Below are 9,995 nucleotides of genomic sequence, written 5' to 3'. Positions count from 1 at the left end.
GCTTCAACTTGACCATTTACTTCTCTCTCTCTCTCTCTCTCTCTCTCTCTCTCTCTCTCTCTCTCTCTCTCTCTCTCTCTTAATGAGATCAAAAGAATGCTAGCATTTTTTCACAAACACTACAGAAAATATTCTACCTATAGAGAGAAACCTAAAATCCAAAAGGCTTGACGGCTGCACAAAGAACATATATAGAGATCGCGCTTTTGCCTTCACAAGCCGGAGCAGAAACCACCGCCAGCAGTATCAACTAGAGGGCACCTGGTAACTATCACCTCATTCCCAAGTTCACAATAAAACTTAAAACCCCTTTTGTTCGCTGGGATATAGAGTTTTGTGATTTTAATCTTACCCACGGAGCTAGTTATCAGTTGTATCATCCAACTTCATCATCAAGAAATGATAGACCCATACACTACTTACATAATGGGAAAGTTCAAATTTCCAACAAGGAAACATAATATTGTGGAAATTCAAGGAAACTCTGAGACATAAAAGTAATACTAAAACAGTTGTAATGCATACCTCTCAAACATAATTCAACAAAATCTTCGAAGCATGCAGTTGTTACGTCCACCATAATATTAGAACTGCCAAACTCACTAAAAGTGTCAGAAAAATCACACAAGATCTTCATACTTTGCCTACATAAGTTCACTGATCTAGACCAGAACAAATGTCCATTTCCATCTGCTGCTTAAGCACGATAATCTAGTACCGGTCATGTCGCCCGGTGAAGATAAGCAAAAGAATAATTAATATCTGAAAAATCACTCAAAATTTCACATACACACACATACATCCATTCAATTAGTTAGTCATTATACCAAATACCCTGACCTTAATTAAATTAGATAGGTAATTATCATGGCGTTAAAATAACTGGCTCAGAATTTATCAATACTTTTAGTACTGCACCAAAGGCTAGTCTTTAAAACAATGAAACAAGTTTGGAAACAAAAGAATTAATGATGGAAAATGAAGTTTGCCGAACGTTCAAGCACAATGAAGATTTTATAGTAACAATCATCCAGCAGAGCAACTTTTGAATATGCTTTCATATATGAAGGAACTAACAAAATCAAAATAGTCATTAAATGGTGTCTCCAATTAGGTGTAAGACTCTTATGCATAAGCAACATTTTTGGTATACCCTTATATAGCCGAAACCTCTAGTCTAGCAATTATATATTAGCTCTACTTTCATATATTCCAATTTACAAAAAATAGGCAGTGAGGTACCTGCCTCTATGGCTGGCCCAAGGGGTAGGCAAGTGCCTAGGGCCCCTAAAAAATAGGGCCACTAGGGGTCCAAATATTTTATAATTTTTTTTGAATATATTACAAAATTAAAAATAGTTTATAATTTCTTATCTATGAACCACCACCCCCCCTCCCCCAGACAAAAAAAAAAAAAAAACAAAATGCCCAAATTTTGTTATAAACTTTTTACATATATTTCCACCCAAAGTTTGATGGAATACCAAGTTTGTACCTGTAATTTCATATATTCAATTTAAACCCCTAAATTAACACATTGAATTTCTTTTAACAATGAAAGGCTAAAATGGTCATTTACATGTCTCAAATTACTCACCTCCAATTCAATCCCAGAATTCGACATTCACATAAATCATCTCGACCCCTCTTCCGCTGCCAGCCATTTGGAGCTGATTTTGGTCGATTTTCTCACCAAAACCGACCAAGATCATCACTTTATCATTTCTCCTATCTTTCCTTAATCACAATGTTATTATAACGTTTCTCCTATCTTTCCTCAATCACAATGTTATTATAACGTTATAATTTGTAACGTTGTGATTGAGGAAAGATAGGAGAAAGATAAGGCTTATGAACATTATGAAACAGTCAAGGATAATGCTAACTCCAACAGTTAATAAAACTCTTTGCTAAAGTTTAGGAATAATTGGTCAGATGGAATAAAATAATAACGGTCCTCTAAATTCTTTTTGAAATACCAATAATTATTCAACAATCCCCCACATATTAAAGGTTTGGGAAAAAAAAAAAAAAAAAGTTTTCTAGGTTAAAACATGAGCGTAGATGCTTCAAATCTGGTGTCTTTTGGACTATGAACCAGACCTAGACAAATAAGACTTAACATACAGAGTTGTTGGTGAAGTTTTTAGCTTCTATGAACCAAAACACTTTTTGGTAAGTTAGAATCCTATCAATCACATTACACTCTAATAATTCTTACTGTTGATGTTGTTTTGCACTTATAAACCATGCGCTCGCCGAGTAGTTCATGAGTGCTCTAAAGATTATGCCACAATCTCATAGGAGTGGCCCCACTCCACACTCATATATGTAATTTCATCAAATTTATACTGCAATTTTACACCACCCATAAGGGATATGAAAATCATTAAGAGCTTTTAGCTCATCCTCTCATTTAATACATTCTAGCATTTCTCACACCATAGGAAGGGACAAAAATAATAGTGCTAGCAGAATTAACTAGTGACTTGTTATTACCCATATGAACCTTATTCATGGGATCTCCAATCACAAAAGTGGGGTTACCATCACTCTTAATTTCTCAGATTGGCTTAAGTCTCATTCCCCTCGATGTATCATTTATTAATTTTCTTCCTAAAGGCTTAGTTAGAGGATTGGCCAAATTCACTTATGACTTCACATAATCAACAGATATAATTCCATCTTTTAGTAGCTACTTAACCACTTTATGTCTCAAACGAATGTGTCTATTCTTACCATTAAAGGTTTTCTTTTTTGCAATGGCTATTGCCACTTGGCAATCACAATGCATAGACACAAAAGATGTTGGTTTTGTGCTCAACAGAATATTTGCTAAGAAGTTTCTCAACCACTTAGCTTCATTACCAGCCAATTCCAAAGCAATAAATTCTGAATCGATGGTGGATTTAGTAATAATAGTTTATTTGGTTTATTTCCAAGTAACTACAACACCACCAAGGGTGAATACATAACCACTAGTGGATTTTATCTCATTTGAATCTGAAATCCCGTTAGCATCACTATATCCCTCTAATACAGTGAGAAATCCTTATAGAATACCATAATTCATGGTTCTCCCAAATATTTCATTAATCTGACCAGTGTAGCCCAATGATCATGATTGGGATTGTGTGTATAATTGCTCAATCTACACATAGCATATGCTATGTCAGGTTGAGAAAAGTTGATCAAATGCAACAGACTCCCAATAATCTGTGTATACTCAGATTGAGCAACAAGATCGCCTCTATTTTTCTTTAATTGAGTGTTAGCATCATAAGGGGTACTCATTGGTAAGACATTAAAATGTCTTAACTTCTTAAGAAGTTTCTCAACATAATGTTCTTGCGCTAGCATTATACTATCACCCTTCCTTATGATTTTAATACCCAAAATCACACTTGCTTCACCCATGTCCTTCATATCAAATTTGAGGCAAGAAAACGTTTTGTTTTGTGCACTATATCATGACAAGTACCAAAAATGAGCATGTCATCCACATATAAACAAATAATTACACACTCATCATTTACAAGTTTTGTATACACACATTTATCAACTTCATCAGAAGAAAAGCCATCACAAATCAAAAGTTGATCAAATTTCTCATGCCACTATTTTGGTGCTTGTTTTAAATCATATAAGGATTTAAGAAGTTTGCAAACTTTATTTTCTTGTCCAAAAACAACACAACCCTTAGGTTGCACCATATAAATCTCTTCTTTCAAATCACCATTCAAAAAAGTTGTTTTAACATCCATTTGGTGAATAAAAAGTTTATGGATTGAAGTTGGAGCAATTAAAAATCTAATGGGAGAAATTCTAGTCATAGGAGCATAGGTGTCAAAATAGTCAACATTTTGTTTTTGAGTAAAACCTTTTGCAACTAATCTTGCTTTATATTTTTCAATTGACCCATCAAAGTTGTATTTCTTTTTAAAAATCCATTTGCAACCAATCGGTTTAGCTCTTAGAGGTAAATCTACCAAAACCCAAGTATTATTATGTGTAATGGAATCAATTTCAGTTTCAATAGCTTTAAAGTGGAGCATCAAAGGAAGTAATGGCATTAGAATAAGTTAAAGGATCAGTTTCAACAAGATATGTATAAAAATCATTTCCAAATGAAGTTTCTTTTCTTTGTCTTTTGCTTTTTCTCAAATCCTCAGAAAGGTCTTCAAAAACATGTTGTACAAGTGCATGAGAAATGTTCTCATATTTTAAAGGAAAAACATAGTCAAAGAATTCAGCATTCTTTGTCTCTGTTATAGTATTGCAATTAGGCACATCACTTTTCAAAACAAGAAATCTATGAGCAGCAATATGCTCAGCATAACCAATAAACATGCAATCAGATGTCTTAGAATCTATTTTCCTTTTCTTAGGGTCAGGAAGCATCACCTTAGCAAGACACCCCCACACTTTCAAATATTTTAGATTAGGCATATATCCCTTCCATAACTCATATGGTGTCTTACCAGTTTTCTTATAAGGAATTCTATTTTGTAAATGACATGCAGATAATTATAAAGTCTCACCCCAAAGATTATCAGGTGCAGAAGAACTAACAAGCAAATCATTTATTATTTCTTTCAAGGTCCTATTTTTCCTTTCTGCTACTCCATTACATTCAAGTGAATAAGGAGGAGTAATTTCATGTATTATTCCTTCATTTTCACAAAAATCATTAAACAAGACATATTCACCTCCTCTGTCTGATCTAACCCTTTTAATCTTTCTATCTAATTGATTTTCTACTTCAACTTTATATAAAAGAAACATGTCGAAAGCCTTATCTTTATTTCTAAGCAAGTATACCTTAGTGAACCTAGAAAAATCATCAATAAAAGTCACATAATATTTTTTACTACCTCTAGTCATCGTTTGTTTCAAATCTCCTAGGTTAGTATGGCTTAAACTAAGTAATTCAATTTCTCTTTGTATGGAGGGGCAAGATTTCTTAGCTAATTTAGATTCAACACATACCTCACATTTATTCAAGCATGTATTACTAGTACCAAAAATTAAGCCAAGATATTGCATTTTCTTAATATAAGAAATACTAACATGTCCTAATCCAGCATGCCACATATCAATAGAATCAATCCAGTAAGTAGAAGAAGACGCATTTCCATTCATAAGTTTAGAAACACTGAGTACAAAAAATCCCTGGTTACAATAACCTTTGCCCACAAAAGCATTATTCTTTGTCATTACAATTTTATCAGATTCGAATGACACATTAACCCTAAGCTTTCCCAATAGAGCCACAGAAATTAAATGTGCTCTAATATTAGTCACGTGAAGCACTTCATTGAGAGCCAAAGTCTTGCCAGATGTGAGCTTGAGAAGAACTTTACCTTTGCCAAGAACATTAGTAGTTCAAGAATCACCAAGATATACATGTTCTTCTCCATCCAATACAAGAGTGTAGGAGGTAAAAGCATCTTTGTTTGCACAAATATGCTTGGTAGCACTAAAGTCTACCACCCATTCTCTCACATTGGCCATAAGATAAGCCTGAGATATAACCGCTGCAATTATATCATCTCCTTTAACCAAATTTGCCTTTGGCTTAGGAGGATTGTCATTTCTCATTCTTTTTCTGCGTTGAGGTTCATGATGACTTGGCTTTCCACAAACAAAATAATTTCCCTTCTTTTTGAAGGTGGGGTTAGTAGCTTTAGGCTTGTAATCAAGTTTTTTGTTATCGTACCTCTTATTTTGCTTGTGAATCTATCTTGCACCAAGTGTGCTTTTGAAGCCATCTCCTTTGATTTTGTAGCTTTGAGTTCCTTTCTGTTGGTGTCCTCAATTATGATGTGGGTGGGCAACTATGCAAGTGAACAAATGAAAATTATTTTTAATAAAAAAAAGACAAAATATTTCTTTAAAATGTATTTTTATGTCAAATATTTAATGAATTTTTATTAACTTTAAAAGAGGATATTTTTTATCATTTTAATATAATTTTAATCGTCTATTGAGTCAAAAGACTAATACAATAGTATTTTTAAATGATAAGACCAATACTACATATTTTGAAACATTGTCCTAAACGCCGCACACCACAAGTTTGTCAAAACATTCTATAATTGATAATTTCCATTTTCAATTTGAAGATAGAAGAAGCCCTTAACTCAAAATATATAATATATGAATCTAATTTCCTCTAGAGATTGGAAAACATTGGTGAATTAGAGTCATACATGTGTTGGGATATCATGGCTCGTTTTCCTATTTGTTCCCATGTAAAATTGTATGTCTTTAGGAAAACTCTTTAATAAAGAATACAATTCTAAATAAGAGTAGAATTATGAGAGTCCTATTAGGAATTGGAATATGAATTCTATTAGGAATAGAATATCTCATATACTACCTATAAATATAGGGGTGAGAACCAATTCAAGGTTATGAGAGAATGAGAGAATGTGAGAACACAGGGTATTTGTTGCATGTGTTATTAAACACCATGGGGAGAGTGTCTTAGAAACTGTGATCGTTTTCACTCTAGGTACTAGGTTGAGCGTGGTTAGAAACTAGCATGTTTCCGCTGTGTTTTATGTACCAGGTTTATGGCGTTGTGTACTCTTGTATATCGTATTCATGAAACTATAGTGGATTTCTCTCATCCATTGATGTAGGCGGGTTATACCAAATCACGTAAATATCATGTCTCTTTATGTGGTTTTATTCCTATATTATTTATCTCGAATGTATATTTTTCGATGTGCGATCTCCTAACAACATGACATATTTATTGGAGTGACTTAAAATTAAAAGATATCTACTAACAATTATATAATTATTAAAAGAAACAAAACAAATGAATTGTACAAACAAGAGAATCCATACTCAGCTAAACAAATAAGAATCTATATGTTAAATTCTTTTCATGTATTTATGTTAGGAAATGGTGTTTTCCACAAACAATAAAGATTGGTTGACAATCCAATCTTACAAACTATCTCTCACAATATCGACGTGATAACTCGCAATTGGGCAAACGGGACCCATTGTTGGGCAGACAAGACCCATAATGAGTTGACTAATTACTGGTTATCACGTTAGGGTTGTGAGATTGGGTTGTAAGTATAGTATTGTCCTTCCACAAATTTCTTAACCTATTGAGTTGTAGTGTATTGTAACAAAATTAGAGAGTAAAATGAAAGTTTTGACATGATATTCACCACAGTAGGATCAAATTATGGTCCGAGTCCGTCTAATACAAAATTTAGCCAATATGGAGCTCAAGTTGACCCCAACTCAACACCATCTGCTTCTTCTTCTATTTCCTGACCCTATTGAATAAACAAAGAAGCAATAACAGATCGAAGGAAACGAAGACCTAATTGCCTCCATAGAGCATTACATATGATAATTATGAGAAAGGTAAAGAGAACCATTGATGAATGAAAGACCATTGCAGCCAATACTCCAACGGATATTGAGAATGAGAAGTGGTTGGACTTAAATTTTGGTAGATGAACCAAAAGACTGATAGATAGATAAATGAGAATAACAGAAAGGATGACGATAAAAATGAAAGAACTTCAATCCCACACACGGCATCTCCCCTCAATAGGCTATCAAAACACATTTATTTCCTAAGGGGAATATAACACTATATAGGAGTATCTTGTTCCCTTATTTGTCAAGATGTAAATATACGATATTAGTTGATTTGATAGGAGTCAATTGATGGTTTCTATTATTAAATTAATGGACTGTTTTATCCTTAGGACCAAAATATCCTTGAACTTAGAAAAAAATTACACAAGACTGGTGGTCGGATCTGACCAACATCGCCAACGATCAGGCGTCGGCCACCACCACCCGCTGTCGAACACCGATGTCAGAACGACACACGATCGACCGTATTTGGCCAGTCATATACCGATCTAACCGTTTCCGACTAAAACTAATCTGACTATTTTTGGCCAAATTCACGACCATCTGGCCATTTTTTACATAATATATCACTTCATACCAAATTGTCTTTTATACCTATAAACCAAATTCTTTATTTCACACAACTGTTTAAAATCATAGGTATTTTATTTCTATGTCATGCAATACAAGTACGATGCAACTTGGATTATGTTAATGTAAAGACAACTATTATTAAACTAATACAAAATAGACTCCTTTTGTTCAGGTCAAATGCCAAGGGTTGATTTCTAAAATATGATTTAAAAGAGTTGTTAATATTTTATTTCTTATGAATAAATATTTAAAATAACCTTCCATTTTTATTTTATTTTTAATAATAAATAATTAAAACAACAATTTTTTATTTATTTTGATCTTCATAAAAAAATTGTAAATAATAAATTCATTTTTATCTATTATTTTCTATAAATATATAATCAAACATTAATTCCTTTTTTATTCTGATTTTCATAAATAAATTATTAAAAAAATTATTCATTCCCTATTTTCATTTTATATTTATATAAAATTAAATAAGATAATTGATTTAATTATTCTTTTTTTGTTTTATAAATAAAATCAACAGTGATATATTTGTAACAACCAACTCATTATTTCAAGACTCCAATTTTTTAAGTGAAGTTAATTCATTTTCAATGATGAAGTAATATATTCGAACGCATTCTTACTTCTTACCCTCATTATTTGGAGTGGGTAAAAGCTCTGTTTTAAAAATTGGACCGGACCGGTCGGTCCTACTGGTCCGACTGGGACCCGACAGCTTTTCCAGTCCGATTCAGGTCTTAGGGGAATTTTGTAATATTTCAAAATTATAAGGGTTCATTGTAATTTTATAGGGGTGTTTTAGAGATATATCAAAAGTTTAAAGATTAATTGGTAATTTTTTGGGGTATCTTTGAAATCAATAAAAATTTTAGGGACTAATTAAACTCTTTTAGGAGAATTTTTGTAATATATTAAAATTTAAGAGATTAATATGTAATTGTTTAAAAATAAAATTGTTGCTGATGTCATCAGTCCAATCGGTTGGACCGGTTGACCCATGACCTGGGTAGCAAAACAGTTTAAAACAATGGGTAAAAGACAAAAATTCATAAATATCTTGAAAGTGAATTATTCTCAGTAAATTATCATTTCAACTCAATAAGTGAATCAAATGATTTTTTGTTCCTCTTTATATTCTTTGACATTTCCATGAGTTTTTTTTTTTTTTTCAAAAAAAAAAAAAAAGCAAGTTACCTTGAGCTTATTTGTCAAATTCATGGAGTTACATAAGTATTTTTGAACTAAAGTATAAATAATAAAAATTTTGCCAAAACTGAATATTGCCGAAGTAAATTAATTGAGATCATTGCCAAAACTGTTACTAGCATCAATCTACAACAACCGCCACAGCGGCCACTGAAAGAGGAGAAGAAGAAGATGGCGAAAACGTCATCGTACCTCTTCTGCTTCAAGAAGTATCAGACGCCTCTTCTGATATTGAGCTTAGGTTAGCTTGATCTACGTGAAGAGTCTCTATTTAAACTCTGTTTTTTAGATTTTAAGTATCCGTGATTATTATTATTTTTTTTTAATTTTCACTTACTTTCTTGAGAAAAATAATCTGTTGACATGAATTAATTGTGTGGTTTCTTGTAACGATAAATTTAATAGAACTTTTTTTTTAACTGTTTCTAAACATGAGGAGCACTTTGGTTATATTCTATTGGGACTTACATGTTGCTTATGAAATTAACTAGTCACATGATCAAAAGTTTATTATGATTTTTCATTTATCATGCAATGAGTTGCCGATCTTCTTGTGTGATCAGTGATGCATCAACAAAGAATAATAACTAATGAGTTAGCCATGATGTCCGGATAAACATAAGTTAGATCTTGAGTTTATAAAGACAAATAAACATCATTAACTAATTTTGCCATCGCGATTCGTGAGAGAGGCAACCTTAACACCAACGTATAGATCCCTTGTAGGATTGTTTTGTTGTTTAATGTTTTTGTTGCAATATTGGTAACTTGACGTGTGTATCCATGTT

Source organism: Pistacia vera, unplaced genomic scaffold (genome assembly GCF_008641045.1).
Source record: "Pistacia vera cultivar Batoury unplaced genomic scaffold, PisVer_v2 Contig671, whole genome shotgun sequence".
NCBI classification, from domain to species: domain Eukaryota; kingdom Viridiplantae; phylum Streptophyta; class Magnoliopsida; order Sapindales; family Anacardiaceae; genus Pistacia; species Pistacia vera.
The sequence above is the reverse complement of the archived record's forward strand: the minus strand, read 5'-3'. Positions refer to the sequence as shown.